The sequence below is a fragment of the Clarias gariepinus genome, chromosome 23 (assembly GCF_024256425.1).
Source record: "Clarias gariepinus isolate MV-2021 ecotype Netherlands chromosome 23, CGAR_prim_01v2, whole genome shotgun sequence".
NCBI lineage: Eukaryota > Metazoa > Chordata > Actinopteri > Siluriformes > Clariidae > Clarias > Clarias gariepinus.
The window spans coordinates 19,494,636-19,520,439 of NC_071122.1; positions in this window are offsets into that span (position 1 = coordinate 19,494,636).

The following is a 25,804-nucleotide window of genomic DNA, read 5'->3' on the forward strand; positions in this document are numbered from 1 at the left end:
TCATTTTGATCATTCAAACAGCATTAATCCAAATGCATTCAACTAGTCTTTGACTGCTACCTTTTTTTTTGGTATTATCAGAGGTGGGTAGAGAAGCCAAAAAACATACTTAAGTAGCTATACTTCTAAATAATATTACTCAAGTAGAAGTAAAAAGTAGTCATCCAAAATATTACTCAAGTAAGATTCAAAAAGTATTCAGTGACAAGACTACTCAAGTACTGAGTAACTGTTTCAATTTCTATAACTTTTAAAAAAGATTATAATAATTATGTATGTATGTAAATAATAATATATGCATATACTGTATATATATATATATATATATATATATATATATATATATATATATATATATATATATAAGCCGGTCTGAGTATTTCACAATCTGGTCAGTTACTGGGATTGTCACGTACAACCATTTCTAGGGTTTACAAAGAATGGTGTGAAAAGGGAAAAACATTCAGTATGCGGCAGTCCTGTGGGCGATAATGCCTTATTGATGCTAGAGGTCAGAGGAGAATGGGCCGACTGATTCAAGCTGATAGAAGAGCAACTTTTACTGAAATTACCACTCGTTACAACTGAGGTATGCAGCTAAGCATTTGTGAAGCCACAACACGCAAAACCTTGAGGCGGATGGGCTACAACAGCAGAAGACCCCACCCGGTACCACTCATCTCCACTACCAATAGGAAAAAGAGGCTACAATTTGCACGAGTTCACCAAAATTGGACAGTTGAAGACTGGAAAAATGTTGCCTAGTCTGATGAGTCTCGATTTCTGGTGAGACATTCAAATGGTAGTGTCAGAATTTGGCTTAAACAGAATGAGAACATGGATCCATCATGCCTTGTTACCACTGTGCAGGCTGGTGGTGGTGGTGTAATGGTGTGGGGGATGTTTTCTTGGCACACTTTAGGCCCCTTAGTGCCAACTGGGCATCGTTTAAATGCCACGGGCTACCTGAGCATTGTCCATTGCTCATATGTCCATTCCTTTATGACCACCATGTACCCATCCTCTGATGGCTACTTCCAGCATGATAATGCACCATCTCACAAAGCTCAAATCATTTCAAATTGGTTTCTTGAACATGACAATGAGTTCACTGTACTAAAATTGCCCCCACAGTCACCAGATCTCAACCCAATAGAGCATCTTTGGGAGGTGGTGGAACGGGAGCTTCATGCCCTGGATGTGCATCCCACAAATCTCCATCAACTGCAAGATGCTATCCTGAATGTTGAAGAATGCTTTCAGCACCTTGTTGAATCAATGCCACGTAGAATTAAGGCAGTTCTGAAGGCGAAAGAGGGTCAAACACTGTATTAGTATGGTGTTCCTAATAATCCTTTAGGTCAGTGTGTAATACATATAATAAAATATACTGTATAAAGATCATATCGAAATGGTTTTCGTTCTGGTGGCTACTGTACAAAGTATTAGAAAAAAAAAGAAAAAAAAGACGTTTTGCACTGTGAAAAATCTAAGAAGACGTGGTCGGAAGCCAAAAGTGACACCTGTGCTGGCCAGGAGGATAGTGAGAGAGATAAAAAAGAATCCAAGGATTACCTCTGTAATGTTCTGATGAATCTGGGCTCTGCTGGTGGCAACATCTCAAGGCAGACAGTCAAACGGACACTGCATGCCGCTGGGTTTCACGGATGCAGACCAAGGAGGACACCACTTCTCCAGATAAGGAACACAAAAGCCCGCTTGGCCTTTGGAAATGCTCATCTGGAAAAATAAGAAGACTTCTGGTCTTCTGTTTAAGTTCATATAAATTTAATTGTTGCGCCACAATGATTTAGCCTTCATTTGGCATAAAAAAGGAGAAGCCTTCAACCCTAAGAACACCATCCCCACTGTCAAACATGGTGGTGGGAACCTAATGTTTTGGGGGTGTTTTTTAGCCGGTGGACGAGGGAACCTAATCACAATAAACAGCCCCATGAAAAATGAGCAATAAATAAAAAAATCTTCAACATCATCGGCAGAGAAACTTGGTGTTGGGCACTAGTGGACATTTTAGCAAAACAACGACCCAAAACACACAGCAAAAGTGGTGAAGAAATAGCTAGCAGACAAGAACATTACCGTTTTGTCCTGACTTAAATCCAATTGAGAATCTGTAGACGGAGCTAAAGATCAGGGTGATGGCAAGGAGACCATCCATCCTAAAAGAGATGGAGTTCATTGCTAAAAATGAATAGGCAAAAATACCAGTGGAGAAATGCAAAAAGCTGGTCAGCAATTATAGTAAGCGCTTGATTTGCTGTAATAGCCAACAAAGGCCTTTCTATTGATTATTGAGGAGCGTATAAATAACTCTGGACATGCCACTTTTTGTTCGAATGTAAAGAAAAGATGAGTAATAATTTTTTTCCACAACCATGCCTCTTGTACATCGTCTTATTATCTTCTGGGAGACGCCTGTTCTAATCAAGAAAAAACTTGCAGGTTGAATGAAAGTAACTTTAAGTCAGAATTTGCTAGAAGTATGAATCATTTTGGGCTTGACTGTATATATTATATTATATGTATATTATACTGTAGTATAATTACAATAATTATATACTGTACGCTAACATTGCAACATTCAATGAAACAGCTAAACTTACCGCGTCATGTTTCCTCAGGTTAATCAAGTTTTTATATGCTAAAGTGTGTGTCTGTTTCGGCAGACAGAGAAAGCAACGCAGTATGAAGCTGTTATTTTGCACTGTGTGTAAGTGAAATCCTCTGTTGTTGTAGCATCGGAGACAGATGCCTCTGTTAATTTTATGTTTTCATTCCCTGTCTACCAGGCCTGAGGATTTTTTTCCCGCTATGCCGCCAGTTTGTGTGTGGTCATGTAACTACATGTGTTTATTGTTACTGTGACTGATTGGTCAAACGGAGTCATGTGATTATTGTTGCTGCATCTGATTGGTGAAACAGTCAGGTAGTAGATCCTCTGGCTGCATTTGTAGAATAAATGGTTAGAAAAGTAACGAGTCGAGTGTAGCCGAATGTCACAAGTAAGTAAAAAGTATGATGCAGTAAAACTACTCATAGAAGTAAAATTTTTTTAAAGACTAAATGTAGCTCATTACTACCCACCTCTGGATATTATTATACAATTGTTCATTCCACCCGAGTAATCTGATTGGACGAGAGCCATTCTATGAGTGCTGATATAGAGCATAAAGGCACTGGGAGGTGTCACATGTGTTTTACCAATCGTCCATTACACAAACTGTTAGCCTGCCAAAACCCATGTTTAAAACCCATCACAAAAGCACTTTCAGCATTAAAACACATCTAATAATGTTATATTATTTTAAACAACACTTTGCTATCTCATAGCAATTGATCTGATCAAAGACACTACTTGGTGTGTGGAACAAGGGAGTGTAAATACTGTACATAGCTCACTCTTTTGTTTAATGCTATTTAGGTTTCAAGCCCAGAATTTACCTGATATTCTAAAATGGAATAAGTGGAAAATATAAAGTTAGGAATAGTAGGAATTTAAAACTAGTTTCATCCCTGTTAATTACACTAACTGTTGGGTACTACTGTGGGCAGTGGTGGGCAAAGTACACAAATCCTGTACTTAAGGTAATAAGTGATACTTTGGGTAAAATGTTACTCAAGTAAAAGTAGAAGTACTCAATTTACTGTACACACTCATACATACTCACCTCTGAGGTTACTTAAAAGTACTGAGCTTGTCTTAGTTCACAATAACCTTTTTCCTAGTATATCTCTCTCTCTCTCTCTCTTTCTCTCTTTCTCCCTCTCTCCCGCACTCTGTCTCTCTCTGCTTCCTGACTTTTAATTTCAAACACCTGGAACATTACTAAGCATGTCACAAGAGAAACACAATTCCGCATAATGGTTGGCAGGTGGCAAAATACTACACCCTTTAAATACTACAAATGGATGTGTCTGTGAAGATGCTCAGTCATCCAGTTGATCGGGTTATCTGGAAGTTAAGTAATATGTCAACTGGACTTCTTTTTTGTTATGTAAATTAGTCTAGTTGGGATGACTCAACAACCAGATACGCACAGTGGTATTTATCCAATGCAACAACATGCTGTGATGCAGTGAGGTAAAAGTACAGATATTTCCTGTGCATTGTACTGGAGTAATAGTGACAAGTATCTTCTAATAAAACTACTCCAATAAAGGTACTGTACAAATGCATGAAATACAGTATGTAGTACTGTACAGTAAGTACAATAACAAAGTAAATTTACTTTATTAAATTCTATCCCTTACTGTCAGTCGCCAGCTCCGGCTGTCGCGGTTATTGAATTCCTCGGGCTGTGACCTCGTACCTATGACAACATAACATCCATGCTGATATTCAGCACAACAGCACAACCTTCAATGTGATATTGCTTCATCATATTAATCTGAAACATAACTTTGCTACAGCACAGTGCAAAGGCCACAAAAGTACCACCAGTGAGGTTTACTTTACTGTACATACTTAAACATTTATAAAAGGAGTATTCTGTATTAAAAGACTCTGTAACAGTCAGTAATTGTGACTCCATGTTCAAGGTTGTGAGAGAGATAGTTTGAGAGAGAGATCGCTTCATAATATGTGTATATGTGTATATGATAACCTGTTTTGCTGACATTTCACACATAAACTTATTGTATAAGGGAAAAAATGTTCCTGGACATGCTATAAAATCAACAAATCAATAAATCGATAAAATGTGGGACTGATATAGATGATAAAATAATAATAGTAGGTGTGCATTGTTGGGGTTTATGATATGAACATTAGCACAAAATTAAATGCATTTTTGTGAAATTATTTTTTTCCTTCTTTTTTTAACCCACTGCCATATTGATAAAACGGAATGTTCTATGACAAAGAAGGATCGATGAAAACCGGAGGAGAACAGGTCAGTCTTTTCAGTCTCATGGGTAAACAAGATTGGAAGCATCAACAACTCTGACTTGGCACAGCGGTACACTGTACCAACCCAAGGACATACAAACCCGAAATATATTTTCAGAATCAATTTTGTAACTCTGCGCTGTCATGTTATTGCATAGCGGTCGCTTTTAAATCAAGGCGCATCAGATAATTCGGTTTCGATAGCATAATAGGCGAATTGATTTCTTATTTTTCAAAGATGGTAGCAAAAAGCTTTTTTTTATATAAAGGCCAAGTGTACTGTCAGTACCAGCACTGAAATAAGATAATAATTAAATCAATAACAAAAACAGCAGTACAACTTATCTTTGGAAGATGTTTTCACAACTCTAGACATAAAAGAAGTTTATTAGTTTAACTGTTGTATAGAGAAGCAGTCAAGTTGAGATCTGTCTTGTTTATTTATCCTGTTCTGTTCGCTTTCATTTGGAGTGTGAATGTGATTGAAAGTCACATTAAAACACCATTAGGTGCGAGATTGGTGTAACTCGAAGCAACACATGAATCCTGCTCAGAGATTTACATAAACAGTGGCTTTCAGTGCTTATGAACTGTTTTAATAGAGATTGTACGCTACTATTTTGTGTTTTTTTTCTGATATCAATGCTGACTCCTTGAGCATCAAATAAAAACTCAATTCAAATAGCAATGAATTGAATAAAGTGAAAATGAAAACAGCAATGAACATTTCATTTCAATTCAATTTTATTTGTATAGCGCTTTTAACAATTGACATTGTCGCAAAGCAGCATGACCATACTCGCACGGCTTGGTTTAATATACTGCGGAAATTTGGGGCTGTCAGAAGGTTGTGATGATGTTCATTTGCCAATGCTACAGGCATCAGGACAATTGGTATTAAGTTGTTTTTGAATTATTTCGAAACAACTTTGACTACATGGCAATGAGAAGTTGTCGAACAGACGCCCCTTAACACAATGCTGCAAAAAGATGCCGACTTCAAAACAATATAAATACCAAACCAATGAACCTTACTGTTTATTGCTGGTAAATGTGCATACATAACACAGAGAGCCACAAAGAACAACCATTAATTTACTGAAATATAAAATTGGAAAGCAGCGAGAAACAATAACAGTAGAAAAAAATAACAATATTTAATGTCTGAGGTCTTTGGACAGTGTGCAAACACATATTACAGTAAATTGAAAGCTAAGATGCACCTTACGGTAACATTTCCAAATAAAATGAAACGGAGAAAACAACACCAAAGGCTGATTTATTCTTCTATGTCGAGTCTACGCCATAGTCCTTCATAGCTACATACCCTCGGCGGTACCCTACGGTGTAGCCTGAAGCGCACCTCCCCAGAAATGTAACTACAGCAGCAACACAAACTGCAACAACTGCGATTGATCCACATGTAAATATTTTTTTTCCCCACTGTAGTTATTTCAATAAAAGTACAGTGGTACCATGCTATACGGGTTTAATCCATTCCCAAAAGTGAGTTCTTAAAGCAAAATGCCGTTTTGTGAAACGCATTGTCCCATAGGGAATCATGTAAAAGGGGATAATCCAATCTAGCCATTCAAAAAATGACCAATATTACCATTTTTCAACACTATAATCATATTTGTTTGCATATAAAAACAATCAAAACATTAAGAAAAGAGACATGTAAATGAGGTAAAATATATAATAAAATAGACATTAAACTTCACTTAACCCTAATTTATGATTTCTTTCGGAGGAGCAATCTAAAAGTAGCAAAAATATACACAAACTTGCTTTGTTGGCCTTCCACCGACACAAACACGGTCTGAATGGTTCCTGGACTTACTCACAACTTAGTTCGGTTCAGCTCGGTTTGTTTGCTCGTGTGCTGTAAAAATGCTTTGTATACAGAGTCTAATTTCTTGAAAAATTTAGTCCATAAGGTGTTAATTTGTTTGTATGCCGAGGTACCACTGTACCTTAATGGGTGTCTTTAAACACATCAGTCCTAAAGTAAAACCGTTCAAAGTAATCTGAAGTATTGGCGCAGAAGTGTAGTGGTAACGTGCTCTCCCTATCATCTGGAGACCGCAAATTCGATTCGCGGGTGATGCTGTAACCTCTCGCAGCCGGAGGTCTAGAGAGAGCTGATTGGCCGAGCTCTCTTAAAGGGGAGGGATGAGAGGTACTTAGTGCTCCCACATTAATTACGGCTCTACAGCCAACAAGGGCCGTCTGTAAGCGGAAGGAGCGGGTAGCGCTGAGTGTGTTAATCCACCCCCAAAGCACTGTTGAGGTGAGCGAGCAGTTCGAAAACATGAGGTCAGTCCCCTAGTGACCGGGAGGAAAATCAAAAAGACCTGAAAGACCTGAAGATACACATGTTAAAAAAAGAGATGAAAGACCTGAAAAAAAGAGATGAAAGACCTGAGATACACATGTTGTATGCAGAAAGCTGTTGTGAACATCCCAATGTTTGATCAGAATTCAAAACGCTTTTGGACCATGGATATAGTCAGATGTTGCGCGAATGGATGTTAACATAAAACTCCAAAAAAAAGGTGAAATGAAGTTTATACAGTGCGGTATTGTGTTCAAATCATTTCTTTAAAGGTATCTCAACATCATTTCATTAAAGTTATTGTTACTTTCAAAAACAATGTTGTACCTATGGCGACCAACATTAAGATTCCTGCAGGGTGTCGGAAGAAATACTGTATGTAGCCAATAGCCAATATGTACGTAAAATAGATCCTAGTTTTATCTTTTTTATTTTCCATTTAACCAGACCTGTTGGTGTAGATGCATGCAAAGCCGAAACATCACAACTGTATACAGTAGAAATGTCAATTACTTTATACCGCTGGGCCTATATCTACCACAGATGCTGCATATCTTTTTAAAGAGACTTCAGACCACAATATCTTTTATTATTTTGTTCCTCTACAGCTTTGGCTTTCAGTAAAGATGACGAAATCCAGGCAAGAAAAGTCAGAGTGACAGACATTTCCCTCTCAACCTCTAAGGGATTTTGTTTGCAGACTGTATGGGGAGGGGAAATGTCATTTCTTGATTTTATTTTCTTTGGGAGCTTTAGGTAAAGCCACAAGGGCATCTAAGGAAGCTTTTGAATAAATCTTATATGTAGTGTAGGTGGTGTTATGTGCTTACACAATTAAATATAAACCTGCACAGGCAACTATTTGCATTATTTTACATTAAATACCTGTTCATTTGCACTGCTCATGCATTCCTGCTTTAAAATTCTGCAATTACGGGAGAAAGCATCCGTAAACACAAGGGCGTATTTTGACCGATTTTATTTCGCAGTAATAAAACGTTATTTATTATTCCTGGCTTTATTTGACAAAGAAAGCGAGCTGAAATGGTGGTTATAAATTTCGCCTTCGTTTTTTCTGTTATCTGCACACCGAATGCACCGTGGGGGAGATAAATCTTCCGAGAGTGGAGACTCAGGACAATAGACAACCTGAGCTATCAAATGGGCCTGCTAAATTTACTAAAGCCACTTGCTAGAATTATTGCCATGTCAGAACTTTTTTCTGCAAAAAATTGCCTGAAATAACATTTCGTGCTCCATGTTGTTGCTTTCCAGTTTTTCTACTGTATTAGTTTTAATGAGTTTCTGTCCTCTGTAGGTTTATATTTCCTGTTCTTGGCTGACAGGAGTCAAGTCTGGTGGTGTGTTGAGATGAGTTGAGATGCATGCAGAAACGCAGTAGAAACTTAAACTGAGGCTGCTGAACTTTTCATCAGGCAAAGTTCAAAAAAGGCCTGGCAAGACACAAGAAGAACTTAATAGGGATGTACTGATGATGGCATGGACTTCATTGACAAACTAAAAGCATGACAAAAACAAAAAAAGACTGGATGCTGTTCTGACTGAGCTGTCACTTCATTGTTGCAGCTATATGTCAATAGAGTTCCCACAACGACCTCTTCAGGTCTGTGCTTTGACCACGGTAGGTCCATGCAACATTGTTGAAGACCACATTACCTTCTTCCAGTGCTTAACATGTTTAAGCGCTGGAAGAATGCGTGCAGCAGCTTATTGGCATGTGTAGGTCAAGTTCAGAGAATAAAGCCCAATCCCAATTCTATTTTCTACCCCTTCCCCTACCCCTCGCCCCTTCCCCTTGTCCCTTGAAACGAAGTGGAAAGGGGAAGGGTTAAAATATTTCCCCTAAGAAATGGGACACCACTACAACACTGTTATACGTCATCATACGTATCCGTTCATTTACATGTACACATATGGCCGTAAGCAAAACAAAATGCGTTATTAAAAGCTACTGAACTTTCATATTTGTTTGTAGCATGCAGTAAAGTGTATATGACATAAAAATATATTTTTGTAATATTGCGCAATCGGTGCTATCCGCTAGCAAACTTTAGCGGTTTTTTTGCAAACGTTTTTTTACAAAACATCACCATAAACACAAACACAAGACTAAAATTAATATACATATAATGAAAACTTGTCATAAAAATCCTTATTAATGGCAAAAATTCGTTAAATCTATGGGTCTGCTTGCTCGAGTGAGCGGCCATCTTGAAAATTTCGTTAGCCCTTCGTTTGAAGTGAGGTCCCGAAAAATCTTCGTTTGGAGGGCTATCTGGGCCTTCCCCTTACCCCTACCCCTTCAACCAAAAGAGAAATGAGACACCCCTACCCCTTCACGTGAACGCGCCAAACGGAGGGGTAGGGCTAAGTGTAGGGGTAAGGGGTAGAATTGGGATTGGGCTTAAATGAAGGGCCCAATTCCTCCTTCAATATAAATACTGGGAACATAACACTTTTCGTGTCGCGCTACAGTATATATAACCAACCCGCCGGGTGCAGCGACAATTAAAGTAATCTGATCTAATCAGACAAGGTTATAGTAATAACTCGGTTTGATCTCATCGGACCTGGTAAGCGCAAAAACATGTGCGTGATCCACGTTGTCCCTTTGTCCCTGTTTCAGCTGCATTCTTCGATATTTTTAGGATGCCGCTCAGTGAAGGGCGATCTTAGTGCTTCACCATGCCAATGCTATGTTTCCAACTTTGGGGTACCAATTTGGGAAAGGCCCTTTTCTTTTCCAACATGACTGTGCCCATTGCACAAAGCAAGGACTATATGTATACAGTGTATGTATATTATATAGAGTATAGTATACTATATATTTACTATGTATACATACTATACTATATATACACTATTTGTATATACTACTATAGTAGTATATGTGCACAGTGCACAAAGCAAGTTTTTCATGGTTGGATGAAGAACTTGACTGGCCCGAGCACAGAGCCCTGAGCTCAACCTCAGCGAGCAGCTCTAGAGTAAACTGGAAAGGGGATTTCGAGCCAGGCCTTCCCGTCCAACATTAGTACCTGACTCTGAAATCTTGTGGACAGCCTTACATTAAGAGTGGAAGCTGTTATAACTGTATGTTGATCTCATCAGTCCAAAGTCTGTACAAAAAGGTAGCAAGAAGCAGCACAGAGCAACAAAACATTTGTCCTTATTTATAGCCATGAACTAATTATTTATAGTCAGTCATGCTAGTTGCTTATCTGGATGTTTGTAAGTCATTTTCTATAACAGAACAATTTTAGTTGAACACAATGCGCTTAGCCGTAGAGACTAAAATGATAGACTGATTTGTGTTGAATAGAGTGCTTTTTCACACCTCATCATTCATTTCAAGCCCACAAAGAGCAGACAAGGATTTCTGTTGTTTCTTTTATTCAGTAATGTCAGAGTAATAGATTTAATCAGTCTTTTTTCTTTGCATGGGAAATTGCATAGATTAATTTCTGCATTGTAAAAATGAGACGTTTAAGCCTTTAAAGACCCAATAAAATGTCTTCTGTGACTTTTGCTGACATGCGTCTTGACATTTTCAAGCAATTTATTGACTTTAAGGATAGATTGTGGCATGGTTAAGAATAGGCTTTCACTGGGGAGCCAGGCTTAATTTACCTTAGAGACTGTACAGGATGTATATACGTAATACTACAAGGACATATACAGTAGTTCAAATAATTTAATATGCCCAAAAATATCAAAATGTAGTCAGTTTAACAATGTGATTTGATATCAATAGTAATCCATTACTAAATGTTCAAATGTACGTTTTCACACTGTTTTAAAGAATGGGAAAAGGGAAAGGCAGAAATTAGATCGATGGGGTATTATACTTATAAGAGGCATTAAGAGTGTCATGTCACAATTTTTCAGCTCCAACAGCCTTAACAAATGTCAATCTCATCCAAACAGGATTTCACTTAGCTCACTCTAATGGCTTTAATGCCAATTCTGAAGTCATGGCTAATGGATTTTCCCACTCCACTGGTAGCTGAACACACCGGCTAAATGCTATTCAGACGGTTTTATTCTTCAGATTGAGATTATTCAGACTAACATGCTCTATATTGCATTCTAACATCTATACAGCTAATGTTGGATTCACAACTGCATCAGCATTTTTTGTCCCTCTGTAAACAGAAATTAGATTCTGGTTTGCAGAATTATTTGTACTGTATACATAAGTATTCATCTCATTTTCCCTATTTTGTAGTGTTACATCCCTTGAAAAGGTACTTACTTACTACATCAGGGGTCATGTAATAAATTACATTAGTAATAGGCGGCATGATGGTGTAGTGGTTAGCACCTTCAGGGTCCAGGTTTGATTCCCAGCCAGGCTCGCTTCCCGTCTCCGTGTGCATAGGATTTGCTTGTTCTCCCCGTGCTCAGTGGGTTTCCTCCGGATACTCTGGTTTCCTCCAACATTTCAAAGACATGTAGGTTAGGTTAGTTGACGTTCTCAAATTTCCTGTAGTGTGTGAATAAGTGTGTGTGTGCTCTGCAATGTATTGGCACCCTTAGGGTTTAGGTGCCCTAAGCCTTCTAGTATGGGCTTCCCGTGACCCTGAATACAGGATAAAGCAGTATACAGTAGATGATGAGTGAGAGTGAGAGAGTAATTAAGGTGCAATGTGATCTCAATATGAATACATCTGGGTTTGTTAGACAACAAACACCATCATGAAGATGAGATATCAAGACAGGTCTTTTGAGTTCTCAAAAGATATCAAGTATAGTTTGGTTATAAAAAATATTCCTTACCTTGGACATCCAATAGAGATCCAATAAAGTCCATTATTAAAAATGGGAAGAATGATTCCAAGGAGGCTGTTGACTACAAGTCAGTGACCGATTTGAAGTAAAGCAGTGTTTTAATTTCAATTAATTTAGACTATATTTACATATCACACTTACACTGCATCAGGAAAGTATTTACAATACATCACTTTTTCCACATTTTGTTACATCACAGCCTTATTCTAATATGGATTAAATCCATTTTTTCCCTCATCATCCTTGAGATGTTTCCCCCACCTTTGGTAAATTCAGTTGATTGGACATGATTTGGAAAGGCACACACCTGTCTATATAAGGTCCCACAGTTAACAGTTCATGTCAGAGCACAAAACAAGCATGAAGTCAAAGGAATTGTCTGTAGATTTCCGAAATAGGATTGTCTCGAGGCACAAATCTGGAAAAGGTTACAGAAAAATTCATCATCCATTTTCCATCATCCGTAAGTGGAAGAAGTTCAAGACCACCAGGACTCTTCCTAGAGCTGGCTGGCCATCTAAACTCTGCGATGGGTGCAGAAGGGCCTTAGTCAGGGAGGTGACCAAGAACTCGATAGTCACTCTGTCAGAGCTCCAGAGGTCCTACAGTATGTGGAGAGAGGAGAACCCTCCAGAAGGACAACCATCTCTGCAGCAATCCACCAATCAGGCCTATATGGTAGAGTGGCCAGACGGAAGCCACACCTTGGTATAAGGCACATGGCAGCCCACCTGGAGTTTGCCAAAAGGCACCTGAAGGACTCTCAGACCATGAGAAACAAAATGCTCAGGTCTGATGACACTCTCTGGCCACTCTACCATATAGGCCTGAAGTTATCCAGTTTCCTTGGATTACTTTTGGTACGTCCTGACCACAGCATATCAAAGCGAAGGGGGGAACCTACTCAGTATTAATCCATAGGTCATAATCTTATGGCTGATCGACAGATTTCACAATTATATTTGTTTAAGTTCCATTACAAAATGTGGAAAAGTAGAAGTGGAGAGGGTAAATAATTATGCAAGACACATTATATTTATCTGCTCTGGTTGTTTACAGCATCAACCTGTTAGTGAGATATTCCTAGTCCACTGCTCAGATAAAACTGTAGTAAATATGCAGCTGATAGTTTCTACTTGAAGATGAAATAAATCATTTATTAGGTATGCATTACAGCAGTATATACCTATTTATATTTATGCGTTATAAATGTTTTATGTTTTAAGCTAGGTCACCTTGACTCTACAGACAAGAGAATTTTGACCATGAAGTCTGTCCTGGACCATACCAAGAGGAATTTACACCCAGCCCAATGTAAGCGACTGCTTTTCAGTCTGCTTTGTTTTTGGTTTGTCATTACTGAAAAGCAATAAATGACTTTGATTACTTTTAAATCACTCACTCATTGTCTATATCGCTTAATCCTGTATACAGGGTCGCGATACAGGCTATCCCAGGAGACTTAAAGCAAGAGGCGGGGACAGGGTGCCAATACATGGACAGGGTGCCAATACATTGCAGGGAACATACACATATACATATAGTATACACAGACTCACTCACACATCACAGGTAATTTAGGAACTCCAATTTCCCTAATCTGCACATCTTTGGACTGTAGGAGGAAGCGATGGTGTGTAAGTGAGTGAAGTGATTGTTCAAAGTCTGGGTTATTTATAAAGGGTTTGTGTAGTGGGAGATTTTTGTGTAGTGGGAGAGCTGGATCGGCCTCACCGGACGTATTGCGAATAATCCAGGAGCACAATTTTGGAGCTGGAGCGAAGTGGTGAAGCAGAGCAGGGGGTGATAATCCAAGTGACTAGGATATCTGCCGACGACAGTCTTCACAGTAGCCTTCGACTCCACAACTATTGTCACAACAACAGCACGATGCATCTCCTAATACTCTCCTCCTGTCATGCACACTCGGAACGCGACCAGCACTAGGACCCGGAAGTTAAGCGGTCGCGAACCAGGAAGTATAAAAGAGGTAAACAAACCATAGCACCTCGCTCAGTCATTGAGTCGCCGATGCTACGTCGGATTTCTTCAAACCGTGAGTACTCACCTTCTTGGTTTAAAATCCTGATCGAGTGTGTATTTATAGGACGCGGGTTAGATTGTGTCTTTCCCTTGCTCCCCATTCGTGAGAGTCCTTAGATCAAAAAGCGTGATTATCCTGCTCACTCGTGTTCGTCCGCGTTTGGGTTTACCATTCACGCAACAAAGGGCTAACCGCTAAAGCTACGTCTTCTGGTCACTCCAGGTTAGTTCTTGACAGAATGACTGAGCCTTCTGCGGTGAACCCAGCGGACTACGCGCACCTCTGCGACGTGGTAAATCAGCACGCCAAGCTTATTAACACGCTAACCGGGGAGATCGCTAATCTGCGCCGGGACCTCCAAGACGTCGCGGCCTTGCGCCGCGAGGTCGCGGAGCTCCGGCAGGAGAACGCGGATCTCCGGGCGGCTGTGGATAGCGCGGCTAGCCGTTCTCCCGTCGCGGCGGCCGCGGCGCCGCCCCCCCCTCCTTCGGATGTATTTCTGGCACTTCCTGATAAATGGGATGGCACGGACGGAAAGTGTAATGTGTTTTTAACATCGCTTGATCTGGTGTTTGAGTTTAATGCCACCAGGTACTCCACCGATCGGCTACGCATCGCGCTTCTGGTCTCGTTGCTATCCGGGCAGGCAGCTGAGTGGGCCACGGCAGTTCTCCGGGCGGATTCAGACACCGCGCACTCATATAATGAGTTCACCCGCCAACTCAGACTCACATTTGAACACCCAGCGGGCGGGGTGGAGACCGACACCAAGCTCTACCATCTGCGGCAGGGAGGATCGTCCGTGAGCCGGTACGCTGCTGAGTTCCGGACCCTCGCCGTGCAGACCGACTGGGGAGACGCCGCGCTCCGGACATCCTTCTACGAGGGACTGGCTCCACGTATCAAAGACGAGCTCGCCGGGCGGGAGCTTCCTGCTACCCTGGAGGGGATGATCCAGCTCTCCCTCCGCATCGACCAACGCATCCTCTCTCGCCCGAAACCAGCCCCTAGGACCCTGCCGCCTGCACCCACCTTCTCCTACACCACGCCACGACCACCTACTGCTCTCACCATCCCCACTACCGGATCTGTCGGATCTCCACCTCCTGCCGTGGTTGACACCGGAGCCGGGGAACCCATGCAACTAGGACGCGCCTCCCTGACCGTGGCGGAACGCGAACGACGGTACAGAGAGGGGTTGTGCGCCTATTGTGGGTCAGCGGCACATCACCAGGCGATCTGTCCAATTCGTCCGGGAAACGCTCAGCCCCGGTGAGTGCGGGGAGAAACTCACCGGGCCCTCTCCACCTCTCCACCACGATCAACGCCACCATCTCACGCCTCACGGTCCAGGTAACTCTCCAATTTGGCCACAAACGAGTCCGAAGTACCGCGTTCATCGACTCCGGTGCCGCTGGTAACTTCATTGACTCAACTTACGCCAAAGAATTGGGGATGAAGATCGAGGCGTTATCCCAGCCGGTTCACATCACTTCAGTCGACGGTCGGCCCCTCTCATCCAGTCCCATCACCCACCAGACCCAACCAATCACATTCATAATCGACCAACATCAGGAACAGCTTCAATTTCACCTCACCTCCATCTCATCTCCTCCCATCATCCTCGGATACCCGTGGCTGCTGCAGCATGACCCCCTCATCTCCTGGAACCAGAACCGAATCCTCCAGTGGGGACCGACCTGCACTGAACTTTGCCTACAGGCCCCGGCTGGGACGTGTTCCACGGAGTCCGAGGCCCCCGATGTCGACATCAACGCCATTCCACCTGCCTATCGTGACCTGGCTGGAGTCTTTTGTAAAAGGAGAGCCACCTACCTTCCACCTCATCGTCCCTACGATCTGGCCATAGAGCTCCAGCCGGGTTCAGTTCCCCCCCGCGGCCACCTCTACTCCCTGTCAGCGACCGAGACGCAGGCGATGGAAGAGTACATCACCAACGCTCTTCGCCACGGAACCATCCGGCCCTCCTCGTCACCGGCAGCCGCAGGTTTTTTCTTTGTGAAAAAGAAAGGGGGGGAACTTCGCCCGTGTGTCGACTATCGGGGGTTAAATAAGATAACCATCAAGAACCGACACCCATTGCCGCTCACCAACTCAGCCCTGGACGCCCTCTCTGGTGCCACCGTGTTCACTAAGTTGGACCTCCGGAGCGCCTACAACTTGGTGCGCATCAGAGAGGGCGATGAGTGGAAGATGGCCTTCATCACCCCCACGGGACATTATGAAAGCCTGGTCATCCCATTTGGATTATGTAACGCACCCTCGGCCTTCCAGCAATTCATCAACGATGTCCTGAGAGACATGTTGGGCCGATGGGTGTTCGTTTACCTGGACGACATTCTCATCTACTCCCGCACGATCACCGAACACACCCAACATGTCCGGGCTGTTCTAAAGAGATTGCTCGCTCACCAACTGTACTGTAAGTTGGAAAAATGTGCTTTTCACCAGCACTCCACCACGTTCCTGGGTTTTGTCATCTCGCCCCAGGGTGTGGCCATGGACCCGCAGAAGCTAGAGGCTGTGCGTCATTGGCCCCTACCCAGGACGCTCAAACAGCTTCAACGGTTTCTCGGGTTTGCGAACTTCTATCGTCGCTTCATCCGGGGCTACAGTACAGTTGCAGCACCACTGACCAATCTGACCAGGCCCGCGACTCACCCCTTTCAACTTACTCCGGCCGCCATCTCAGCATTCAGGGAACTCTGCCATCGCTTCACCACCGCACCTATCCTTCTTCACCCAGATGCCAACCAACCGTTCGTTGTAGAGGTGGACGCGTCGGATGTGGGCGCCGGCGCTGTTCTCTCGCAGCGAGGTCCAGACCAGAAGCTACACCCATGTGGCTTCTTCTCCAAGAAATTTAATCCCACTCAGCAGCGATACGGGGTAGGGGACCGCGAGCTGTTGGGCATAAAGTGGGCCTTGGAGGAGTGGCGTCACTGGCTCCAGGGCGCCAGTGAGCCATTCGTCGTCTGGAAAGATCACCAGAACCTCCTCACCATCCGAAACCTCAAGCAACTCAATCCCCGACAGGCACGGTGGGCACTATTCTTCGAACAGTTCGACTTCCATCTATCATACCGCCCGGGATCGAAGAACACCAAGGCGGACGCCCTATCGCGACAACAGGAGGAAGACGCCCCCCGGGCGGACCCCGTGCCTGTCCTACCCACTTCACGCATCGTGGCACCTCTCCAGTGGGATCTCGAGACAAGGCTCAAGCTGCGGAGGCCGGGCCGGCAGGGGCACCGCCTGGACGACTCTTCGTGCCCCAACCACTAAGAGCTGAGGTCCTCCAGTGGGGTCACTCATCACCCGTGGCCGGACACCCGGGAAATCGAAGAACCTTACAGTTCGTGAAACGGGCGTTCTGGTGGCCCTCCATGAAGAAGGACATCGAGGAGTTCGTTCAGGCGTGCCCGGTGTGCGCCAGGGCTAAGGATACCAACCGACCAACCCCCGGAGAGCTCCAACCTCTTCCCGTTCCTCGACGACCCTGGACGCACATCGCTTTGGATTTCATCACAGGCCTGCCGGTTTCCGAAAGGAAAAACACCATCCTCACGATCGTCGACCGGTTCTCCAAGGCAGCTCACCTGGTGGCCCTCACCGGACTCCCATCAGCTAAGGTCACCGCAGAGCTGATATTGGAACACGTAGTCCGTCTGCATGGGTTCCCCAAAGACATCGTCTCGGACAGAGGGCCCCAGTTCACCGCCCGGTTCTGGAAGGCCTTCTGCCGTCTGATCAACTCCACCACTAGTCTGTCCTCCGGATACCACCCCCAGACTAATGGTCAGACGGAACGGACCAACCAACAACTGGAGCGCTACCTGAGATGCTTCGTGTCCGACCACCAGCGCTCCTGGGCCCGCTACCTCACATGGGCTGAGCTGTCTCACAACCTTCACGTCTCCTCTGCCACCAACTTGAGCCCATTTGAGGTATGCTATGGTTTCCAACCTCCGATGTTCACCCATCAGGAACCGGAGGTTGACGTACCCTCGGCCCAACAGTTGGTCCGTAGGTGTCGACGGCTATGGAGGCAAGCCAACCGTGCCATCCAACAGACCAACGCCAGCTACATCACCCAACATCGCCGTCGGCACCCTCCGGGACGGTTGTTCAAAGTAGGTGACAAGGTCTGGCTCTCAACCAAGAACCTCCATCTCCACACAGAATCCCGGAAACTTTCACCAAGGTTCATCGGCCCATACCGCATCAATCTACAGATCAACCCTGTCACCTACCGGCTCCAGCTGCCTGCGGCGCTCCGGATCCATCCAGTATTCCATATTTCACAACTGAAACCCTTCACCACTTCACCCATGGTTCCACCCACCCGCCCTGCTCCTCCTCCCCGAATCATTGACGGCGGTCCCGCCTACACCGTGCGACGGATCCTTGATTCGCGGCCTCGGGGCAGAGGCACCCAATACTTGGTCGATTGGGAAGGCTACGGCCCCGAGGAGCGGTCTTGGGTTCCAGCACGCTTCATCCTCGACCCCGAGCTCATCCGGGACTACCGTCACAGGGTATCCTCCACCGCAGGACCGTCCGGAGCCGGTCCTGGACAGGGGGGTACTGTCATGCACACTCGGAACGCGACCAGCACTAGGACCCGGAAGTTAAGCGGTCGCGAACCAGGAAGTATAAAAGAGGTAAACAAACCATAGCACCTCGCTCAGTCATTGAGTCGCCGATGCTACGTCGGATTTCTTCAAACCGTGAGTACTCACCTTCTTGGTTTAAAATCCTGATCGAGTGTGTATTTATAGGACGCGGGTTAGATTGTGTCTTTCCCTTGCTCCCCATTCGTGAGAGTCCTTAGATCAAATAGCGTGATTATCCTGCTCACTCGTGTTCGTCCGCGTTTGGGTTTACCATTCACGCAACAAAGGGCTAACCGCTAAAGCTACGTCTTCTGGTCACTCCAGGTTAGTTCTTGACACCTCCCTGAGCTTTTCCCTGGGTATTCTTTTAACAGGATCCCTGACCCTGTTACGTCATCAGGGTGACCACGCGACGCCGCTGCGCAGTTCATCCCCGAACCAAAACACAATCTTTGGGACACGTAAACCATAACGGGTGCGATTTATACGGCACAGCAGTTTTTTTTTCTTTTTGTCCTTCTTATCAAAAGCTTATATATATAAAAAAAAACGATTTAATGTGGCTGCGCTACAACATGACCTTTTTCTATTTTTCCAAAGTCCAATCTTTATGCTCTCTAGTAAATTGAAGCCTTTTTTTCTGATTAGTCTCACTAATTAATAGTTTTCTTATGGACGCCCAGCTGTTTAGTCCCAATGACACTATGCGCATGTATTCGCATTAAACATAGCTGTGATCTTTTTTTTAATAATGCAACTTCACCAAGTGTAAGAAACTTTTATTTCTCAATTGTACGTGAGCTTGAGTTCTATTGGCCTTAAAATGCTACTGTACATGTTGAAGGATTAGAAATTGTATTGCATTTGCATAAAGGTGTGCCCTAAATCGACAAAGAATTTGACCTTTGCATCATACTGTAATTTGTCTTGTGAAACTCTCATATGTTATGCTTATTAATAATACAAAACTTTGAGAATAGGATCTTTTGATGGTTGCCAGGAGCAAGTACGACCTTCCTGAGGTCGGATTCGTGATCAATGCGCAAACAAAAGAGAAAAAAAGAAAACAAAGGTAAAGAGGAGGAGGCGAGCATGTGCCGCCCGGTCTGACATGGACGTTTGACCTTTGAGTCTTTGTTCTACATTCAACCAGAAAGCAGAAAATGATGATAGATTAGGCATGAGTGGAGTTGTGGAAGCGAGACAAAGAGAAACACCTTACCTTTTGTTCTCATGCACTCGGGGGAACAACGAACCTCCTGAAGGGAAGAATGTAACAGCAAGTGACACTGTATGGGTCGGCGAAGATTATTTGGATAGGAAGTTGTCAAGATAATGACCCTGTGTGTTTGTGTGTGTCTTATAGATTTCCTTTTCGCTAGCTCTCCTATCTTTGCTTAATGATGGACTGAAATGCCTTCCTGTTCTGAAAGGCTGGAGTTCATGGTAATGGGTAATTGTGGAAAACTTTAAAGAATAATTACAGGGATAAAGATATGGATTCGATTTTCCTTGATGTTGTTGATGCCTTTTATCAAATACATGCTCTTTTTCGGCTGGTCATTCTTTTGAAGTGGAGGAGGCCGGCCAATGCAATGCCCTGATTCTCCTCCCCCTCTTGTTTTCTTGTTTCCATACAAATGTTGCTCTTTATTGAATCTCCATTTTGTTCAGTGCAAGTGTTCGAGCATTGCTGATTACACAAGTAAATTACAATTGTGCACGCTCTCTTTATCAAGGTTTTCATTCGACTCACCCTCGCATGTGCTTGTTCTAATATATTATAGTTTCTATAGTAACAGGTAAGTCACAGGGACACGGCAGATGCTCCAGATAACAAGACAAAACATAAACCTATTTTTAAAAATGATTGTATTTAACAAAAAAAAAACACTGTGTTTTGAGACGTTTATTAAACATTCACTGAAGTGTCTGTGCTTTGTAATGGTTACTAAGTTTTGTTCTCGCCACAGAAAAGTCTCTCTTATTATAACGTGAAAAGGGGTCATCCGTATGTTCTCAGGGTCCCGTTGTCCCCTAATGTAAATGTAATGATATGATGTAAATAATGTGCTGTAATGGGATCATAAAAAGTGGCCCTATGTTTCCCAGTTTTAGGGTCCTATGTCCTAAGGGTGCTGTGTTCCCAGGGACTTTAACCTGTAGCACCTAATGGAAGTCTAAACAAGATGTTCTTCGGCTCTATACAGTATTTGTTTATTGAAATTCTTTCTCGAGACCTCCAAAACCACAGACAATGATAACGCTTAGTTTTGTTCTGTTTATGTAGGATATTTTGAGACTCAGGGTCACATTGGTCTAAACTGATTAAGAGTGTAAATGTGTGTTAACTGGAAAAAAAAATAGGGAACATTGAGGCGTGGCAGGCTGGCTTAGTAGTTAGCACTGTTGCCTTGCCCTAGGGTCCGGGTTTAATTCCCAGCCAGGTTTGATTCCCGCCTCTCTGTGTATGGAGTTTTATGCATGTTCTCCCTGTGCTTGGTGGGTTTCCTCCGAGTACTCTGGTTTTACTCCCACAGTCTAAAGACATGCAGATTAGGTTAATTGGCATTCTGTATTTGCCCATAGTGTGTGAATGCGTAAATGTACGCATTGGATTGGCACCCTGTCCAGGGTGTACCTCGTCTCATGCCCTGAGTCCGGGATAATTTCCAGACCACTTGTGACCCTGTATACAGGATAAAGCAGTATAGACGATATGACAATGACTTTTTTCTTTTTTGTCTGTAGTTGTATTGCTGGTGTTGTTTAAATCAAATAATAATAATTAATTATAATATTATAATAATAGTAAAATTATGGAAAAAGTATGACTTTTAGACATACAATACTATATATATATATATATATATATATATATATATATATATATATATATATACTGTATATATATACTGTATATATATATATATATATATATATATACTATACAATATATGTTTTCTTATACCAGCATGCAGTGAATTGTTTACATGAAGATAAAGATTTCCCATATACATCATTGAGAAGACCAACTAGGAGCAACTTCCTCCTAAAATGGACTAATCGTGAAGCTTTCCCCTATTCTATCTTTTCAACCACATGCATCATTGTGTGTAGGTCTGGAATAGAACCATACTGTATATAAAACATTTACAAAAAGGAACTCACTGTGCCCTCTGTTCTCACTCCCACTGCACCATAGCCTCGCAGCCATGTTATTCCCACTGGCCTGTCCCTCAGCATCCAGGCATATTTTATAAAATAAAGCTCCCATTGTCCCTGTGAGAGAGCTAGAAATTATTCAAATTAAATAAGTGTACTTAAGATAAATGATGGACATACTGTACGTACAGAGATTAAAAAGAATCCTTTGAACAGAAACCGGTTTGATCTGCGCTACCCATCATGCACATGCTGTCTGATTCTTTGTAGCGAGTCATGCCTCATCACTAGGAGCAAATGACATTCCCAAAATAGTTCCAAATAATTCACCGGCACAAAATGTCCATGACGTGGATAATAAGTCCGTCCTTACAGCAGCGTGCAACACAGCGGGTAAGAGATCTGGCAGGTTGTAGACATGCAGCAAGGCTTATTATTGTAAAAGAATATTCATTACCAAGCAAGAAAATGTAAAATGTATGTAGACTCTAACACAACTTTTTCGAAGCAGTGCACAAATAACAGAACTAACGAAGAGCACTCTGTTTCAGCGCAAGAGCTTGATAATAGAAAGGCGCAGATAAAACTTTAGAGGAAGATAAAGCCAGGCGGAGGAGGAAAGCAAATTAAATGCTAATTATTCCTTGAAAAAAAAAACACTCTATCTTTCATTAGTTATTCACCATGGCGGAGTGTTTATCACAAACCGCCTCCCGCTGAGATACACGCTGCGTCTAAAAAGTGTGCAGTCAGGAGGAACAATAGTGAGTGGACGGCACTTTTCTCAAAATGCCATTTCTACTTGTGTTGAGAATTTTCCAGGGAAAGAAGTAGACGCTTGTGCACATCACATAACCAGAAGAGGTGCTGGAGCTTTAGGTGGAGTGGAGTGAGTACATCATGCTGTGAACCTATCTAGTGGTCTATGTTTCTCACTGCTATATTGTAATAACAGGCTGTAACTTGTTTCATGAATGGTAAATGTTAAAACGATAACTTTACATGGATACAAGGTGCGACGAGTCTTTTCACATACATCAGCATCTCTACAAGTATGGCAACCATTACATTTCCATTCCATGTCTGTTGAATTCAAACACAAGCACAATGAGGTACTGATTAGGTAATCACCTGAATCAAAGCTTTTTTAATGAGGAGAAGTATAAAAACCACTGCTGCAATAGTCACGCCGTTCCTCTTCCAGTGTGACCAGCTGTATGACAAACCAGTGCTGGTAATATCTCACTCACCCACCATCTATACCGCTTTATCCTGTATTCAGGGTCGCAGGGACCTGGAGCCTATCCCAGGAGGCTTAGGGCATGAGGCGGGGTACACCCTAGACAGGGTGCCAATCCATCACAGGGCACACACACTCATCCACACACTACAGGCGATTTTGGGCACGCTAATTAGTCTAACCTGCATATTTTTAGACTATGGGAGGAAAACCACAGCCGGAGAAAACCCACCGAACACAAGGAGGACATGGAAACTCCATGCAGAGACTGGAATCGAGCCTGGTTGGGAATCAAACTTGGACCCTGGAGGTGCAAGGTGACAGTGCTAACCACTGCTGGTAGTTTATCAAAAGTAATTGGAATCGGAATACCGAAAGAGTTCTGATTGAGGAAAAGTAGGGGTCAATCCTGGATTTCCTGGCACAGGGATAATGTGAGCATCCCTATTACAGAGTGACTTATGTTTTTCTCATTATACTGTATAATCAATCTAAGCAGTTGAGTTTTAAGGCCCTTGCTTATCTTCCTTGGTGATGCTGGTGTTAGACCCTGCAACCTTCTGACCTATACTACAACATCTTACCCACTGAGGCACGCCTGGCCCTCTGTACTGAGAGGGATGAGTGCAAACTCATTCAAATGTCACACAACAACCTTAAGATGACATCAAGTGGCCTTTAGACAAAGTGGGGAAGTGCACAGTGAGGAAGGCTCGAAACAGGTTTTTGGTGATGGGACTGAAGTCATGCAAACCCAGAAAAAAAGTCCTTCAACAATGAGAAGCAAAGACCACAGGAATTGGACTGGAGTCAATGAAACTCTCTGATGAGACCAATTTTGAGATTTGGCCAACACCTGGTTGTCGTATGGTTAGATGGAGACCTGAGCCGTACAAGACACAGTGTCTTGCACCAACTGTGGAGGAACAGTCATCACCTGGGGTTGCTTTAGCAGGGCTGGGATTGAGCAGTTTTGTCTTTGTGAAGGACACATTAATCAAGGTTATCCTGGAAGATCATTTACTTCCTTCTGTGTTCTGACTATGTTCACCAAAACATCCAGGTATGCAAACCTCCAGAATGTTCAGTAATCATGAGGAAGATGGATGGTCACGAGCCATCAAACAAAACTGAGCTGTTTGGATTTTGTGCCAGCAGTGGAATAAAGTTACACAACTTCGAAGTGACAGTGCCAAGATCCATAAAAGGTGTGATGTGTCAAACACAGAGTTATACCACCAAATACTTATTCCTGAACCGACTTCCGTTAAAACATTAGTGCCATATGTTTCAAAATGAATATGAACTTGTTATCTTTGTATTATTCCGAACGTTTGCATTTTTTTGGTTAGTTTGATGTGCTGTCATTTTCTTTAAATAAATGCTTCAAATGTCCAAAATGTACTTTTGTGACAGCTGTTTGCAGTACATATGGATTTGTATCTATTCGCAATACTGTAATTACATGTGTTTTCTTTCATTTATAACTCCTAAATGTGATAAACATACTGTAGCCTGACAGGTTTCCTATTAACCTAATGCTCCACCATTACTGCGTTGTATATTATATACAGTATAACTTTATTTCCTGTAGGTGGCGTGGTGGCATAGCGGTGAACACGGTTGCCTTGCATGGAGTTTGCATGTCCTCCCCCTGCCTGGAGGGTTTCTTCTGGGTACTCCGGTTTCCTCCCACAGTCCAAAGACATGCAGATTAGGCTAATTAACATTCCCAAATTGGTCGTTTTGTGTGTGTGTGTGTATGTGTGTGTGTGTGCGCCCCTGATGCCCCGTGCCACCCTAAGTCTCCTGGGATAGGCTCCAGCCCCGCCCTGCGACCTTGTATGCAGGATAAAGCTTTATGTGAGTAAGTCATTTCCTCTGAAAAGGATGCCGTAGACATGTATCAGGAAACTAATAAACCTTGAGGATTAAGGTTTGTTTGATTATCATACCTTTGCATTTACTACACCTTAATCCCTAGTGTTGATTCAATAAGCGCATAAGGTTTGAGCGTACGCCTTAAGTGGTTGCTTCGGTGTGTACAGTACTTTCAGTAAAACACACATCCACTTGGGTGTATTGCTTTAAAAACGTCTTATAAAAGGGTTTTTCACTTGCCACGGACGTGACGTTTTTATGCTTCTCATAGAGCACTGAATGAATATGTAGAGGAGAATCTGCTGGACGTAATGAGGTTTTTGTTTTTGTTTTATAGCACAATATCAGTTTTAATATTATCTGCTGGATATACAGACTATTCTTCTGTGAGCATCAGCACAAGTCATGTAGTTTTAGCAAAGAAAAAACTATCAATTGTTCTCTCTCTCTCGCTCTCTCGCTTTTTTCTCTTTCTTTCTTTCTATCTGTCTGTCTGTCTGTCTATCTATCTCTGCAGTGCTCAGTTCAGTCGGCACCACATGCTCTGTTTACATTCATACATTCATTACATATCCCGGTCAGGGCTTCGGAGGATCCTGAGCTTATTCTGGGAACATTGAGCACTGACCGTAAGGTGAGACGTCAATTCATCACAGGGGTCATCACACACACATACACACGTGCAAAAACTGCCATTTTCTTTCTGGCTCTATGGGGTTTCGAGAAAGAGCAATAAATTGCTCTTATTTGCACAAACACAAGCTGAAATCATTTAAAG